General features: G+C 42.7%; 1 long non-coding RNA gene across 2 annotated transcripts; it reads left to right on the top strand.

The window, feature by feature from the left end:
• Nucleotides 1-584: 584 nt before the first annotated feature.
• LOC138752441 (uncharacterized) lies at nt 585-3,830 on the top strand. 2 transcript variants are annotated; one of them, XR_011350646.1, is made up of 2 exons: nt 585-668; nt 3,616-3,830. It is a non-coding gene; the product is annotated as an uncharacterized lncRNA (long non-coding RNA). The 2 variants fall into 2 exon arrangements; XR_011350645.1 differs by having other exon boundaries at nt 600-824.
• Nucleotides 3,831-17,724: the final 13,894 nt, after the last annotated feature.

The raw sequence follows: 17,724 nt of genomic DNA on the forward strand, positions 1-17,724 counted from the left end.
ATCTGATGGAATAGGAAACAAGGTTTGTGATCTTCTGCCAGCGTCAACATCTCATCCATTTGGGCTGATGGTGTGTGGTCCCATCGAGGTGCAGGAGCCTGGAGACACGCTGCTGAGGGGAGAGCCTGAAAGTGCCAAGGAGCAGGTTCTTGAGGGCAGGATATTTACCCTTGGCCATGTGGTTGTGTATTAGATCGTCCACCCTGGCTGCCATTTCTTCGTCCAGCACACTCACGACGTGGTAGAACATCGTGGTGTCTGCTGAACTGTTCCTCAGTTGAAACTGTGCCTCCGCCTGTCCAAACCACATACAAGGGTGATGGGTCCAGAAGGGGGGGCAGTTTGGTGACAACGGCGTTGATCTCTGCCAGATCCATGTTCTTGAGTCCAGAGAGGAGTCTGGGCTCAATGGGGTTACCAATGTAGTGCTGGACACGGCCAAGAAAGACTCAGCCACCACATTGAAAGTCGTTAACGACTGTTTTTTATTCAAATTCAGCACACGCCCTTTTAAGGGCAGCATGAGCTCAGTCACCTCGTGCATTGTGACGTCATAATCGCTGTCCCAGGCCCGCGCTGGGCAGGAGACTTGAGGCGGAGAAAATTTTGACAGTGCCATCTTCCCATGGCTGCCCCATCATGTGGCGTTACATGGTACATGTCACATGGTACGCCATGAGAGAGTGCGCCGCCACAACGTTCTTTTTTTCTTGAGTACTGTAACAGATATCAATATGTAGAAATTCTGCCTGGCCTGCAGGCTAAAGAATCTCAGGATTTTATGTGATGGTATTCTAACAATTGGAGGATCAGAGGTGGAGAGGGTGAGCAAATTTAAATTCCTGGTAGTCACTATCTTGGGCGCAGGTGAGGCCTCACTTGGAGTACTGTGTACAGTTTTGTGCGCCGTATTTGAGAAAGGATGTGCTAGCATTGGAAAAGGTTCAGAGAAGATTTACTAGAATGGTACCAGGAATTGAAGGATTAGCATGTTGGGAATGTTTATCAACTCTTGGACTGTACTCAGAGGAGTACAGAAAGATGAGGGAGGATCTCAGACATTTCAAATGTTGAAAGGCTTGGGCAGAGTAGATGTGACCAAGTTGTTTCACATGGTCAGGGAGTCTAGGACAAAAAGCCACAATTTCAGAATAAAGGATATCAATTTAAAACAGAGACACAGAAAAAATTCTTTAGCCAGAGGGTCGTGCATCTTTGGAACTTGTTGCCACAGACGGCAGTGGAAGCAAGGATGTTGGGTGTATTTAAGACAGAAATTGATGGGCATTTGATTAGTCAGGGCATCAAGGGTTATGAGAAGAAGGTCAGGGAGTGGGGCTGAGTGATAAGGATCAGTTCGTGGTTAAATGGCAGAGCAGACCCAACGAATCGATTGGCCTACTTCTGCTCTTGTATCTTGTGACAAAAAATCTGAACTTGAGCGTGATCGTCAGACAGCATTCCAGTCACCTGCCAGCCTCTCACGTGGTAGCCAACAGTGACAAGATGTCAATGGCTGGTCCCCATATCCCTCTCCATGCTCCAGCTGGAAACTGCTCTCTTACTATAACCGATGCTTAATCACCCAAGTGGTATGGAGGCTTAAGGTCTTGGCATAACAACACCCACATATACCACGAAGTGTCCCCTTATAGTGCCAAACCCTTCCTCCTCCCTTCCTTGCACTCGTGTCTCTCAGCCAGGATTCAGTCCGCAAATTGATTGACAAAGGGTTGCTATTTTTCATACATTACATTGAAACCTTTGGTTTAAATCCAAATTTAGAAATACTGCACAGTAACAGGTCCTTCCAGAACCAGAGATGTGCCGCCCAAGTACCCCAATTAACCCCAACATTTTTTTTGAAAGATTGCTAAATGCTATTGAAGAAATTCACATGTAATGTGGTGTTTCACAAACCTTTCTGTACAGCTGCCACTTTCCTCATTATGGCTTTATCTCAAGAGCTGCTGCAGCCGTGGTTCCCAGTAATAATATGAATATAGGCACTGAATGTATGTTAGTCAAATCCCACACTGTCTGTAGTAAGTTTGAATGTTCTCCTCATGTCTGCATGGGTTTCCTCCGGGTGCTCCAGTTTCCTCCCACCATTCAAAACATGCGGGAGTTGTAGGTCAATTGGGTGTAATTGGGTGGGATGGGCTCGTCAGCTGGAAAGGCCTGTTACATGCTGTATGTCTAAATTTTTTTTTTAATCTTTAAAATTCAGTCGACCTTGTTGTGACCATAAGAGGTAAAGATATATTACCAACATTTCAGGCCTGAGCTCTTGCTTAAGGTAAAAAGCAAAAAAACAAGCAGGTGTTTGAATTAAAGACTGCAGAGAGCAAGGGGGAAGAATGGGGTGGGGGGGGGGGTGGTCCAGACCAACAGAAAAAAGGTGTTAATTGCATATGATAAGTGGACAGGAGATGAAAGATGAGAATTAAAGGGGGAATGGGGTAGTTTATGGCTCTGTGAAGGGAGACAGAAGGGGGATAGAGAGAGAGAGAGAGAGAGAGAGAGAGAGAGAGAGAGAGAGAGAGAGAGAGAGAGAGAGAGAGAGACCCACACACACACACACAGAGACAGAGCTGGATGAAAGGAGACAAGGAAGAGATGGGGGGGGGGGTGTTAATGGAAACCAGAGAAGTCGATGTTAATACCATCTGGTTGGAGGGTACTCAGACAGAAGGTGAGGTGTTGTTCCTCCATTTTGCAAGTGGTCTCAGTCTGGCAGTGCAACTGACCACGGACAGATAAGTCAGATGGGAATTGTAATGGGTGGCCACTAGGAGATCCACACTATTGCAACAGATAGAGCCAAGTTGCTCAACGAAGCGATCTCCCAGTCTGAGTCCAGTCTCCAATTTAGAGACCATAACAAATTTGATGACCATGTTTACAGCCACGACAGGTTGCCAAAGGAACACAACAAGGCTATTATATTCATCTGAGACATACTTATTAATCTAGTCATTGCACAGAAAGCCCAAAGGTGGTTTACTCTCTGATGTTATGTAGAAATTGGCAGGTTATATCAAAAGCAATTTTGGAATGAGGAATCAAATGTCGGGAGAGATAATTAATGATTACTTATTGTAGTGAAAAGTAAATCAAGATATTGGAGAATCCTTAACTGTGGGTCAAGGATAGAGTGATGCGTGGCTTAAACAACAGGCACATCCAGTCCAATTTTTTAAGCACGCAGAATATTATATTTGACCTGGCCTGCAAAATTACAAATTTAAAAGGAATATTAGTTGCATTACAACACAACTCCAAGAATAATTTCATTTCTTCCTATAATTTTAATGATTAAATACAAGTTGATGCTACAACTTAAACCATTAATGAATTCAAACATGCTAAAAATAACTTTCGACACTCCCAAGGACTGGGTTTCCCTCTCAAAAGAAGCCAATACCACTTCCAAGCCCAAGATGTTGCATCAAAATTGTCTAAATCCCACACAGTAATTGTTTGGATCCAAATTAAACAGAACCTCCTTAAAACAGTAGGCAGCTCTACCACACAGTGTGTGTTTGTGTATCATTTCTTCCAGATCAAACCACAACCAGTTTCAGAGAAAATTGTTTCATTCTCGTTCTACAGACGTTGTCTCTGAAGGAAAATTCAATTAACCCTCAAGCTCAAATAATGCGTGCAGTTATTCAAAGAGCATAAAGCTGAGTGGATGTGATCCTGCATTGGAAACAGCACCAATCTAACAAGTGTATTAAATAACAGCAAAAAAAAATTCAACATGCAATCCAACAACACTGATGAGTAACTTGTTCAACTGTAAATTAAAATGGATTGATTTTGGCCTGGGTGAAGTGCAGGCTCACTGACTTTCTCAGGTGTTTATAAAAGGTGGCACCATGAAAGACAACTCTCAAGCAATTTAATTAATTCCTCCATCAATATCTACACTGTAGTCTCTTCAACTTGCAATATATAAACTGGTTTCCATATTTCCATACTTTAAAATTAGTCCACTGGCTGTAAAGAACTTTGGGGCATCTTAAGATGTATGAAGATGCTTCCATTCCGATGACACCACGGTCAACAGCAGAATCCCAGATAGCAATGAGGAAGTGTACAAGAGTGAGATAGATCAGTGGTGTTGCAACAGCAACCTTCCACCCAATGTCAGCAAAACTAAGGGCTTCAGTGGGGGGACATCAGGAGAACACAAATCAGTTCTCATCAAGGGGGTAAGGTTTAAGAACTTCAAATTCCTGGGTGTTAATATCTCTAAAAATCTATCTTGGGGCCTCCATGTCAATGCAATCATGACGAAGGCTCCCCAGCCGCTATATTTCCTTAGGATAAAATGCGATGGAGTTTAGAAGGATGAGGGGAGACGAGGTATTTAGGATTATCAAAGGGCTTGACAGGGTGAAATCAGAGTAGATGTTCCCAATGATGGGAGAGACTAGGACATATTTTAAGAATACAGGGAAGACAGAAATGAGGAGAATTTTTTTACCCAGAGAGTTGTGTGTCTGTGAAATGCATTGCCACAGAGGGTAGTGGGGGAAGGTATGCTGGATAGATTTAAGAGAGAGTTGAATAAGGCTCTTGTGGGCAGTGGAGTTAAGGGTTATGGGGATAAGGCTGGGATAAGTTATTGAAAGAGTAATATCAGCCATGATCCGATAAATGGGGGTGCTGGCTCGACATTTGTCAACCCTATTGACTGAGGAGATTCAGTATGTCACCCAAGACTCCAGCAAATTTTTACAGGTGCACCGTGGAGACCTTTCTGACTGGTTGTATCACTGCCTGGTATTGAGGGGCCAATGCACAGACAGGAAGAAACTACAGAAAGTTGTTATCTCGGCCAGCGACATCAAGAGGACCTGTCTTCACTTCACATCTATAGGAGGCGGTGTCTCAAGAAAGCAGCCTCTATCCTCAAGGACTGTTACCATCCAGGCCATTCTCTCTTCTCAGTGCTACCATCAGGAAGGAGGTACAGGAGCTTGATGACGAACACCCATCAATTCAAAAACAGATTTTCTACCACACCATCAGATTTCTGAATAAACAATAAACCACAGACACTACCTTACTTTCTGTCCTTCTTGGACTAATGTGTTTATTTTTTTAAATATGTAAGTTAAAGCAATATTTGGATTATATGCTGCTGCTACTAAACAACAAATCTTATGGTATGTTCATGACAATAAATTCTGATTTTGATGCTTGAATAGACTTCTGAGAGGGCTTGTTTTAATGTATTGGCTATATTCCCTTTTCTAGACTCCCCAAGCAATGGAAATAGTTTCTCCCTATCTACTTCATCAGTTCCCCTTTAATACGTTGGATTCAATCACCCCTTAATTGATCGACAAATTGTACAGCGTCACAATAAGATGGCCACCTTCAGAAGCATTGGACTGAACTGTAACTAAAGTATAAAAAAAAGTCTTTTGGGAAATCTGTGCTGCTTTCCTCTCATGCCTGGAGCTTTAGCACAAAACCAAAAATGTATTGTTAATTTGATTGCATTCATGGTTGGGCTTCACATCATTTCTCATTGTGCCTAAAATGTACAAGGGGAATAAATTAAATGGCACCACCTCTGCAGCACAATCGGACTGACCTACTAAATAACATTGGGTTTTTATTATGAGTTAAACTTGGCTCAAAGGAATGCTGAGTGGGTTTAGGGATGAAGATAGATTTCGAGTTTACGCCAGCATCTCAAAGGCATGAGCACTTCCCAAAATGATAATTAGTGGTCCAAATAGAACTGTCGCTGTGAGCCAATAACCTGCTTTATTTTATAACCACTCCATGCAACCTCATCTCGTAACTGAAGGTTTTATGATTGCACACGCTGGTGTAATGGTGATGGTTCTAGGATAGAATTTTAAAGGCTAGGTAGGATAATCTGGTGGAATAAGAGTTCAACCACCACAGCTAATATTTTGAGCTTTTAAAAAGACAATTAGAAATAAAACCTGGCATCCTTCTATCATAAGACTAGATGACATAGGAGCAGAAGTAGGCTATTCAGCCCATCAAGTCCACCCCACCATTCAATCATGAACTGATCCATTTTCCCTGCAGGGAAAGAAATGTGCCAACTTTAGTCTTTGCATCCATGGGTTTCAGTCCTGCAGCAATAAACTTGAGTTCTTCCTGGAGGCAAACTCTAGCATTGTAACTGGGAGGAACCAACAGAAGAAAAGAGGGATCCCATTATAATCAAACTCAGTTATGTCTGTGCACAGTATTCTCTTTTTGTTTTACACACATTTTCTTGAGGTCCCTATGAATTATATTTGTCACTGGAGATTAGGAACAGTATTCCGTCCTGAGTTTTATTGAATTTAATTAAAAGTGATGAGGCCCACCTTTCCACCAATCTTGCCATTGACATTCCCAATTACAATGCATCAAGTTTGGATCACAACTGTATGGAGTTTCATTGCTCCCACATGCATTGAATTTGAGCTGTTACTTGCTTCCATTATATGAGGCAGTAATTCCAGGGGAATTTTTCTGCTGCTTCCATCTGAATATCCACAAGACACTAACTTTGCTTCTTTACTTGATAGAAGTCGAAAACCTGTAGAGAATTTGATCAGTCGACACAGAGGGAATGCATCCAGAAATACATCAGACAGAGTGATAATAAAAGATCAATATTAAGGAAAATTCAGAAGAATCAGCTGAGAGAGAGAAACTCATTCACAGTTGAAAGAAACAGCATTGGTACATTCAGGAAGGTGTTGGTCAGAGGAATCAGAATTTATTGTTATGAACATGTCACAAAATGTGTTGTTTTGCATTAGCATCTGGGTGCAAATAATGTTATAAATTACATTTCAAAATAAATAAATAGTGCATGAAAGTAAGAGAGAGTGAGTTCGTGTCTGTGATTCATTATCCATTCAGGAATCGGATGGCGGAGGGGAAGAAGCTGTCCTTGTGCCTCTGAGTGCTTGTCTTCAGGCTCCTGTACCTTTTCCCTGATGGTAGCAGTGTGAAGAGGGCATGGCTTGGGTGGTGAGGGTCCTTGAGGATAGAAGATACTTTCTTAAAGCACTCCCTCTTGTAGATGTCCTTGATGGAGTGAAGACTGGTGCCTGTGATGTCGCTGGCCCAGTTAACAACTCTCTGCAGTTTTTACTGCCCTGTGCATTGGCACATGTGTACCAGTCATGGAACCAATCAGAATAGTCTCCATGTAGAAATGCCAAATCTGCTCAAATTCCTCATGAAGTACAGCCTCTGGCGAGCCTTCTTTGAGATTGCATCGACATGGAGGCTCCAGGATAGATCTTCAGAGATGGTGACACCCAGGAATTTGAAGTTCTTAACCCTCTCCATTGCTGACCCCTCATTGAGGACTTGTTCATGTTCTCCTGATTTCCTCCTCAAGTCCACAGTCAGCTTCTTGGTTTTCCTAACATGCAAGCTTATTGTGACACCACTCAACACGCTGATCGTCATTGTTAGATTCATAGTCATAGTGAACCATTGAGCTATGGTTCATCAAACACCCATTTACACAATTCCCACTGTATACACTCCACCTTCCCCCCCCCCCCCCCCTCAACCCCATACCCCATCAACCTCCCTGCATACATGGGATGATTTACAGAAAGACCTACCAATCTGCATGCCTTTGGGATGTGACAGAAACCCAGCACCCAGAGAAACCCATATGGTAACAGAGAGAACATGCAAACTCCACACAAACAGCACCATAGATCTGGATTGAATGCAGGTTACTGGAGCTAGGAAGCAGTGCTATCACTCTACTGTCCTAATCAGAATGATTGGATAGCTGGGATTTTTTTGCGAATTGGAGGTCAAAGGGACACCTCTAGATAGTGTGATTAGGAAGGATTCATTTTCCTTATTGGTAAGAACAGTAAGTTTGGCATATTGATTTAAAAAATTGGTAGAAGCACTAGGGAAGGGTTAAGCTTCCATGCTAAAGATGGTTTATGATCCACTAACTGAGGGAACGATGGAGGTAGAAACCCATGGCACTTGTGGATAACTGTGCAATGGACCTGAAGCAGAGAGAGTGAATAAAATCTGGACCACTTTCCCAAAATTGGTAATTATTATTAAGGCAATTGTTTAACTTTAAACTTGAGATTGACAGATTTCCATCAACCAAAGGTATTAAAGAATACAAGAAAAGGGTAACTATCTGGAGTTATGTCACAGATCAGCTATTATCTTATTAGAAGATAGAATATTTTTTGGTATATTTTATGGTGTTTGGACAGCTGATCACAAAAATCACATTAAAATGTTCCTACTATGCACCGATCGTTAGTTATAACCTATTGTTGCGATTTTGTGTCATATTTTAAGTCTACTTCATGCATTCAAAACCATGAAGTGCAAAACGTTGTTGAAAATTCATTTTCTGCATTTGCACTTGGACTTCTTTCCTGTTGACCCTGGTGCAGTCAGTGACAAACATAGTGAAAGGTTTCACCAGGACATTGTGACCATTGCAAAGCAGGATCAGGGCTACTGGAATCCATCAATGCTGGCCAACTATTGTTGGACACTGACACGAGAGGCATCAGGTGCTGAGTATAAACGAAAATCAGCGCATAACATTTTTAGGTCAATTGAACTAACACAAAGATTCAGCACCATTATGCGATGTGTTAAGTTCAATAAAAGTTAATTTAATGTTTCTCCAACTTCCTACATGATGCAACAAATCTGAATTTATCTTTGTGTTCAACTTGAAGTTGTCTATCATAATCCCCAATTCTTTTTCAGGAAACAAACCCTTTGAAAATAATTGTCATCCAGAGTTATCAAAGTTTTACTGTTGCCTGAATGTCCAGAGAAAACCAGGTCACAATTACAAAGCTGTATCATGCATTGGTCACTCAACTTGAAGATTGAGAGCTAACAATTAAGGGGCAAAGTGGTCAGCATTAAATAGTATAAATGAATCATTTAAAAATGAGATCCACCTTTTACAGTTGATTTACTCCATTAGGAGCTGATTCTTAAGCTGAAGGAGACCAGTGCGAGGTGACATTGAGAGGTTAATCTGTTATAATACAGGCACATCCATTGTGCAAGGTTTTGCTAGGTGTTATTTCAGACAAGAAGCCTAACTGCTTTCACCTCTCAATTGCTCCCCCTCTACTCACAAGTAATTTAATACAATTACAGAGTTCTTTATCTAGGAAACCAACCTCTGCATTTGAATTAAATGTTTCTCTAAATGGTGCCATTTGTGTAAGGGAATAATTTAATGGATGATGAATCAAGATGAACTAATGTATACTGAGCAAACCAAAACACAGTGGCAAAGTGCTGGTATTACTGTTTTGAGATTCTAACTCAACAAGGACGTGCAATAAAGACATTGCAAAATGGGAATCTTTATTTTGAGGCTCCTCGCTGTTAAGAATGTGAATTACCGTAATGTGATATTCTAGAATCATTGTTCACATCTGTTGTGTGAGGAACCAGCTTGATGGGTTCGATAAGCAATGAGTGTGGACACAGATCAATTATAACAACAGTCTTTATTTACCCGCAAGGGAAATTCACCACAGGGAATCACAATCATTCACTTTCTCAGAAAGTACATACAACAATCGCATTGGTTGCAACAAAACAGGCAATAACTACAGCTGCTCCCCTACTTACAATAATCCGACTTACCATTGTTCAAAGATACGATGGTTCAGATCCGTACTTTCAATTTTGAATTCCGATCTGTTCCTGCTCTTGCAATATGCGGTATGCAACTCTCGCAATGGTGGGCAATGGCAGCATTGCGCGAGAGTATCAGACAGCATACTCTCTCGCAACGCTGACCAACCACGATTGCAGTCTCTGCAGCGGTTACGCAAATGGGTGAAATTGGTGACCCTGCACTTAAGCATCCCCATCCTCACCATTCAGCAATTAATTTTAGTTCAAAACTTCAAACATTCTTTATGCCCAGTGTGCATGTTAATTTTTTTTCAGTGTGGAATAAAGGTATTCAAAATTTAATTCGAAAAATGGTAGGTGTTGTGTTCTTTTTGACTTACAATGGGTTTGCTGGAACATAAGCCCATTGTATGTTGAGGAACACCTGTACAAGATTTTCAGATTTATTGTCTAGATATAAATGTAGAGGTAGAGACAACAACAGTACCCACTACCCCTCGACCTAGTGCAGGTATGGCACTAAAATTAAAGAAGTAAAAGAAGCAACACAAAACCCCAGCACCATTACTGGCACACACTTTGGTATCAGTTCTCCAGCGTCAGCTCTGGCTCATGACCTGGAGTGGAGCTTGGGTTCCTTCCTTAGGGAAAAGAGACCGAGCTGGTCAGTGGGGATGGCCCAGGTGATTAACAGAGCCAGTGGTGAGGCGCGTGATCTTTTGAAATTACAAGCTGAGTGCTCAGCATGGAAGGTCTTGACCTTGATTGACAGATTTAAGTTCTTGGAGCAAAAGTAGGCCCATTGGTCCATCGAGTCATGAGCTGATCCATCCTCCCACTCAGCCCTACTCCTTGGCTTTCTCCCCTAACCCTTGATGCCCTGACTAATCAAATACCTGTCAATCTCTGCCTTAAATACACCCCACAATTTCACTTCCACAGCCGCCTGTGGCAACAAGTTCCAGAGATTCATGACCTCTGACCACAGAAATATTTCTGCATCTTAATTTTAAATTGACGCCATTTTATCCTGAAGTTATGAGAATCCGCTGCGATGGGAGACATCCTTCCCACTTAGTCCCTGTCCGGGACTTTCAGCATTTGAAATGCCTCTATGAGGTCCCCCTCATCCTTCAGTACTCTGAGAACAGAGCAAGAGCTGACTGTCATTCTTCATGGGTATATTTAAAATGTTCCTACTATGCACTGATTTTTAGTTATAACCTATTGTTGAGATTTCCGGTCATATTTTAAGTCTACCCCAAGTGAGGTCTCACAGTGCTCTATAGAGTTTCAACATAAGATCCCTGCTCTTGTATGGTATCTATCAACAAATGAATGCCAACATTGCATTCACCTTAATCACCACCGACTCAACTTGAAGATTAACATTTAGGGTATTTTGCAAGAGGACTCCCAAGCCCCTTTGCATCTCCGAATTTTAAATGTTCTCCGCATCCAAATAATAGTCTGTCCATCTATTTCTTCTACCAAAGTGCATGACCGTACACCTTCCAACAGTGTATTTCATCTGCCATCTCTGCCCATTCTCCTAATCTATCCAAGCCAAGGATGCAATGGCTTCCAGTCAGCTTCACAGCAGAGAGGTCACGTAATGCTTCACACTACAACATCCAAGGACTTATGTGAAATAGCGTACAAAGTGTGAGGGAATAAGAAACAACAGATGCTGGGATCTAGAGAAACAAATAAACTACTGGAGGAACTCAACAGGTTAGGCAGCATCCTCGGAGGGAAAAGGACAGGCAATATTTCAGGTCAAGACACAAGGCTGAGAAATGAGAGAAAAGGGAGACAATTTTAAAGAGAGGGAAAGGGTTTCAGTGGGTGGTGGACTGAGAAGGGGGCTAAGGATGATGGACAGATGGGGTGAATTGAATTGTTTGTTACAACAAGTACAAAGATACAGTGAAAACATTTGTTCTCGCTACTTGGTCTGTTTGAAATTGGAATCAGACAGAGGAAAGAATAAGAGGGTGAGGCAGCTGGAGCTAGGAGAGTGGAGGGGTGAGTGGTTTAGACAGCTGCCACAGGAAGGAGGTAGCTGGACTCATGCAATGGAGGGATGGCGGTCTGAGGGGAACAGTGGGGGAGGGAATATGGGAGGTGGGGAGATGAGGTCAGTAGAGATAGAGAAAGAGAAAGAAAATGAGTGACAAGATTGGAAGGGTTTTGAAAGAAGTTGGGCTTGTGAGAGGACCTATGTAGAAAAGAAAGAGAAAGAACGGGATTGAGATTGTTCAGAGATTTACTAGAATTTGGAGAATGTTATGAACAATTGAAGGGGAAAGTTAACTCAACATATATCTTCTGCCTTTAACTACCTGTGCACTGGCGGTATTAACCTCACAATTATTCCAATTCCAAAACCATGGGCCATTCTCTCTGGCAGATAACACAATGGAGGAAGCCAACTATTTCTTGGCTAAATTTCAGTTTAATTTATCGCAAATACCAGAGAGAAAACAAAGATAGATATCGCCCGAGGAACACAAATCAGCAACTCAAGAAGGCAGAGAATTTCTTGGGTGAGTTGGAGAGGAGGGCTCAGCAGTGGTCATGGGACAATCTTACTAGTGTGAATCAAAGTATTGTAGTTCAGGTGCTGGAGGGAGATTTCTTTTCGTGGAACAGGTTCTCACCTGAAAAAGTCTGTGTGTGTGTGTGTGTGTGTGTGTGTGTGTGTGTGTGTGTGTGTGTGTGTGTGTGTGTGTGTGTGTGTGTGTGTGTGTGTGTGTACATATGCATGCTTTCCTGTGTGTGCATGCACACACGCATGCATGCTTGCCTGTTTGTGTGCGCATGCATTAGGATATTAGTGGCACGGTTTGAGTGGCGGTTAGCGTCACGCTGTTACAGCTCCAGCGATTAGAACCTGGGTTCGAATCCCATTCTGTCTGTAAGGAGTTTGTACGTTCTCCCCGTGTCTACAAGGGTTTCCTCGGGGGCTCCGGTTTCCTTCCACTCTTCAAAATGAACTAGTGGTTGTAGGTCAATTGGGTGACATGGGCTCATGGACCACAAGGGCCTGTTACCTTGCTAAATGTCTAAATCTAAATCCACTGGTTAAATAGTCACATAGCCTTACCTTAGAAATATCCGAAGAATGTCAGACATCCTTTTCTGAGTATTCTTTGCAGAATGAATAATATACTTTAAAATGCACCAGAGTATATAAAATGAAAATTACACCATTCAAGATTGATACGATGTGAACACCTCTTCAAATGCATAACCTCCTCTATTTCCACTGCTGAGTTCTATTTTTGGGAAACCAGGGAATATTGTCGGAATGTCATTATCCTGTGACACAATTGCTCTGCGAATGTATCAAACTAATTCAAATCATTATAGAACTAAGGAACAGGCAGCAACCCCAGAGAACAACTTTTCCACTTCCCCTGCATTACAAACCATAGCTAAACCTGATTGCACCATTTATAATGGTATCTTCAGACTCACTGGAGGCACAACTGCTGCAAATGGGCACTTATCGAACTAGGACGATGGTGCTCTGCTTGCTTTTCTGTTAGGGGTTGTGTTTCATCATTGCTTAACTGTACCCCTCTGTTCTGTCTGGAAAGACAAGTTCAATGGGTTCCAAGAGCAGAAAGACTGAACACAGGTTAATTAAACAGTGGTCTTTACTTACACACATAGGGAAGTTGCAACAGGGATACACACACACACACACACACACACACACACACACACACACACACACACACACACACACACACACACACACACACACACACACACACACACACAAAAGTTGGAGTGTATGACACAACTACCTGATACTGGCAACCATCTATGGAGAGATAGCTTTACGATCAAGTCATAAAATGATGCCTGCCACCCCTTAAGGCAGAGTAGACACAGATCTTAACTAAAGGGCGGCATGGTTAGCATAGCGGTTAGTGCAATCCTGTTACAGCGCCAGTAATCGAGACTTGGTTTCAAATCCCGTACTATAAGGAGTTTGTGTGTTTTCTCTGTGTCTGCATGGGTTTCCTCCAGGTGCTCCACTTTCCTTCCACCTTTCAAAACGTACAGGGCATTTGGATGTAATTGGTCTGCACAGGCTCATGGGCCTAATGGGCCTGTTACCATGCTGTATGTCTAGATTTAAAAACCTAAAATTTTAAACTAGCTAGGAACAATGATTTCTAGTCACTCTATACAGCTCCCAAACCTTCATCAGCACACACATTACCAACAACTTTCAAACGTTGCCCAGGGTTCATCCCAGAAGAAGAAGAACGGACAACATGTGGTGGGCTTTATGGTGCCATCGGCTGGAGCGTCCAGCCAGGTATCGACTAGGTAATTAAAGGAGTGCGCTAATCTGTGGGCAGAGCTCGACCTTGATTGGCAGATGAGGTGTCTTGCCGATAGGGTTACATGACATGTCTGGTCCTCCATATTACACACCTCAAACAGAGAAGGAATGACAACAGGACACCACAGTGGTGCTAATGGGGTAAATATAATGAATGTAATAATATACAGTGATACAGTATGTATACGAAACAAAGAGTTGGAAAAGACTTTGAATGGTGTTATTTTTCTGAAAATAATTTATCGTGAATAAAGTTTATTTTGGGTTAAAAATGTGTACACTTCTCACATAGTGGATCAATATCTGCATAAAAATGAGATAATTTAAGTTTGGACATATGCATTCTATGTACCACCTTAAATTGTTAGAAGTGATGCTGTACAAACACCTGTTCGATTAATTGGCAACTCAAAGTCAAGATTCAAACCTCCAACATGATCAGTGCCCAAGGCTCTTCTTGCTCTCTGCACCCTCTCAAATCCCAGCTTCGAAGCCACGTTCCCAGGCGCCAGTCTCCAGGTGCCCACAGCCTGTGCAAGTCCCCTGACCACAAGTTGCCTGCAGACTGTGTGGGTCCCTCAGCCACTGAGTCCCTTGCAGGTCTGCTGCCATGGTCACTCCTGAGTTCATTCATCCTGAGAACAATAACATCACTCTGAAACCTCATTGCCTCCATTCTCCCATAACATATTTGCTAATCCTTGCCACGTTGAGCAATACCTCCACAAGCATTGTGGTGCCAAATTTTGTACTGCATCGATTCTTCATTGCCGATGATATAGGCAGGGTGTCATTCATCATAAAGCATCCTGCCTCATGGCTGTGTGATACACGATGAACAAGTGTGTGTTAAATACTCTCAATCCACTTTGACAGTGATATTCTTGTTCTAAGGACTTGATAATTCTTAGATCAGGCCACCAATCATTATCAACATTTATCCACTCCAACACACCCTGAAAGTGGCATGCAAGTGCACAGGGAGGTGAAGAAGGCATTTGGCATGCATACATTCATTGAGTAGAGTATCAAGTACAAAAGTTGGGACCTCATGTTAGATCTGGACAAGGTGTTGGTGAGACCACACTTAGAGCTTTTGTGCAGTTCTGGTTGCCCAGCTATAGGTTGGAGATAAATTTGGAAGGGGTGTAGAGGAGATTCACCAGTACTGGAGGGCTTGAATTATAGGGAGGGGTAGAATACACTGAGTCTTTATTCCCTGAAGTGCTGGAGGCTGAGAATTAACCTTTTGGAGGGATTGAAAATCATGGGACCATGGATAAAGCAAAATTACACCCAATTGACCTAAAGCCCCAGTTTGTTTTGAAGGATGGGAGGAAACCAGAACACCCGGAGGAAAACCCACATAGACACAGGGAGAACTTACAAGCTCCTTACAGACAGTGCCAGATTTGAAAACCAGTCACTGGCGCTGTGTGATAGTACAGATTCTATCACCAGATGGTAGTGTAGGATGACTGTGGTTGGCTGAGAGTGTAGCCACACCTACTGGCAGGTCTTAAAGGATTGGTCCTTGCCAGACCAGGTCATTCTGGACTGGTTGACCTACTTGTGATATGCTCCAGTCTTTTAGTTAATAAAATTGTGGAAGGTGCTGAGGCATCGGATAAAGAGCTATTAATTCTGCTGTTAGCGCAGCTGGGAGACCACCCTTACTCCCTTATATAGGATGTCAGGTCATACCAAGAGGCAATGAGCATTTTACAGAGTGTGATAGTACGGATTCTATCACCAATGTGTATATGTACATATATACAGATGGTAGTGTAGGATGACTGTGATTGGCTGAGAGCGTAGCCACACCTACTGGCAGGTCTTAAAGGATTGCTCCTAGCCAGACCAGGTCATTCTGGACTGGTTGACCTACTTGTAATATGCTCCAGTCTTTTAGTTAATAAAAGCCTTGGTTTGGATCAACAAGTCTTTGGTTCTTTCGACGCTCATTACACGCTGTAAGAGCATTGCACTGACCACTATGCTAACCTTGCCACCCAGGTCAGTGTGAGCAAGTTGGATCAAAGGGTTTGCATCCACGATGTATAACAATGACTACATCTCTTGACTTCCAAGCTATTACCAATATTAGTCACACCCTCCTGAACTGAAAATGATTGTTTATTCCTTCTCCCAGCTTTTTTATCCGTTAAACAATCCTCGATCCACACTAGTATATGATCCTATTTGTAGATGTCTGGCACAGCCTCACAACTTCGTCTTCATAGAATTCCATCATTATGGAAATGGCCAGTGCGTGGTACAGTGACACAATTAGTGGAACCACTACCTTAGAGCATCAGTGACCACCAATGTTAAGTTTCCTCAAAGCCCTCTGGTTTCCTACCTCATTCCAAAGATTCACAGATTGATCAATCATTTGGCTACTGTAATTGTCTTCTATGTGCAGATGAGCAGGAGAATCTGGGGGAGTTGGTGAGAATGTGGGTAGAACAAAAATTAGGATTAGTGTGGGGGGAGGGGTTGATAATTGGTGTGCAATCGATGGACAAAAGAGTCTGAGCTCTGTGACTCTTTGATTTTCAACTAACTGGGTAGGATTAAAATCTCTCCACCAAAGCACTTCTGTTAAATATGGGCAGCTAAAATCACTGCCCAAATTGCTGGCACTCTATGAGTGTTTTGCTAACCACTACACAAACCGTGCCACCCAAGTCACACTCTCGGAGGATCTTTCCTGGACCCACACACTAATGGCACGATGGAGAAAGCACATCAGTGCCTCTACTCCCTCAGGAGATTGTGGAGGCTTGGTATGACATCAGAAACCCAGATCTTTTGGTCCACTGTGAGGGAGTGGGCCGAAAGACCTGTTCTGTGAAGTATGACTCCATAATATAAGGGCACAGTGGCTGCATGAGTACCACCTTCAAAATGCACTGCAGATACTGGTAAAGGTTACTCCGACAGGCGAATGGTTGGAGTCTTGGATTGCTGCTGTCAGGAGGTGGTGAAGGCAGAAACTCTCACAAAATTTAAGCATTAGACAAGAACATGAATAGGTAAGACACATGGACCTAATGCAGGTTAATGGGCAAGAGGGATGCTATGGTCAGCATAGACACAGTGGACAAAAGGACCTATTTGTCTGTGACTCCATGACTAATTATCTCTAGTAATGCCGTTAATTATGTTCTGCCCAAGTATAAGCTTCAATTCTGTCCTGAATTTATCATTAGTTTGTGTGGTAGCATTAATTAGTGCAACACTGTTACAGCACCAATGACCCAGGTTCGAATCCACACTACCTGTCAGGATTTTGTACAGGAGAACACAAACCAGTTTTCATCGAGGGCTCCACAGTGAAGAGGGTCAAGAACTTCAAATTCCTGGGTGTCAACATCTCTGAGGATCTGTTCTGGAGCCTTCATGTTGATGCAATCACAAGAAGGCTCACCAGCGGAAATACTTTGCGAGGTGTCTGAAGAGATACGATACGTTGCCAACTTCTACAGTTGTACCATGGAGAGCATGCTGTTTGGTTGCATCACTGTCTGGTATGGAGGTGCAAATGCTCAGCACGAGAAAGAACTGCCCACGACGTGACATCAGTCTTCACTCCATCGAGGACATCTACAAGAGGCAGTGTCTTAAGAAAGCAGCCTCTATCCTCAAGGATCCCCACCATCCAGGCCTTCTTCACTCTGCTA

Source organism: Narcine bancroftii, chromosome 2 (assembly GCF_036971445.1).
Source record: "Narcine bancroftii isolate sNarBan1 chromosome 2, sNarBan1.hap1, whole genome shotgun sequence".
Taxonomy (NCBI): domain Eukaryota; kingdom Metazoa; phylum Chordata; class Chondrichthyes; order Torpediniformes; family Narcinidae; genus Narcine; species Narcine bancroftii.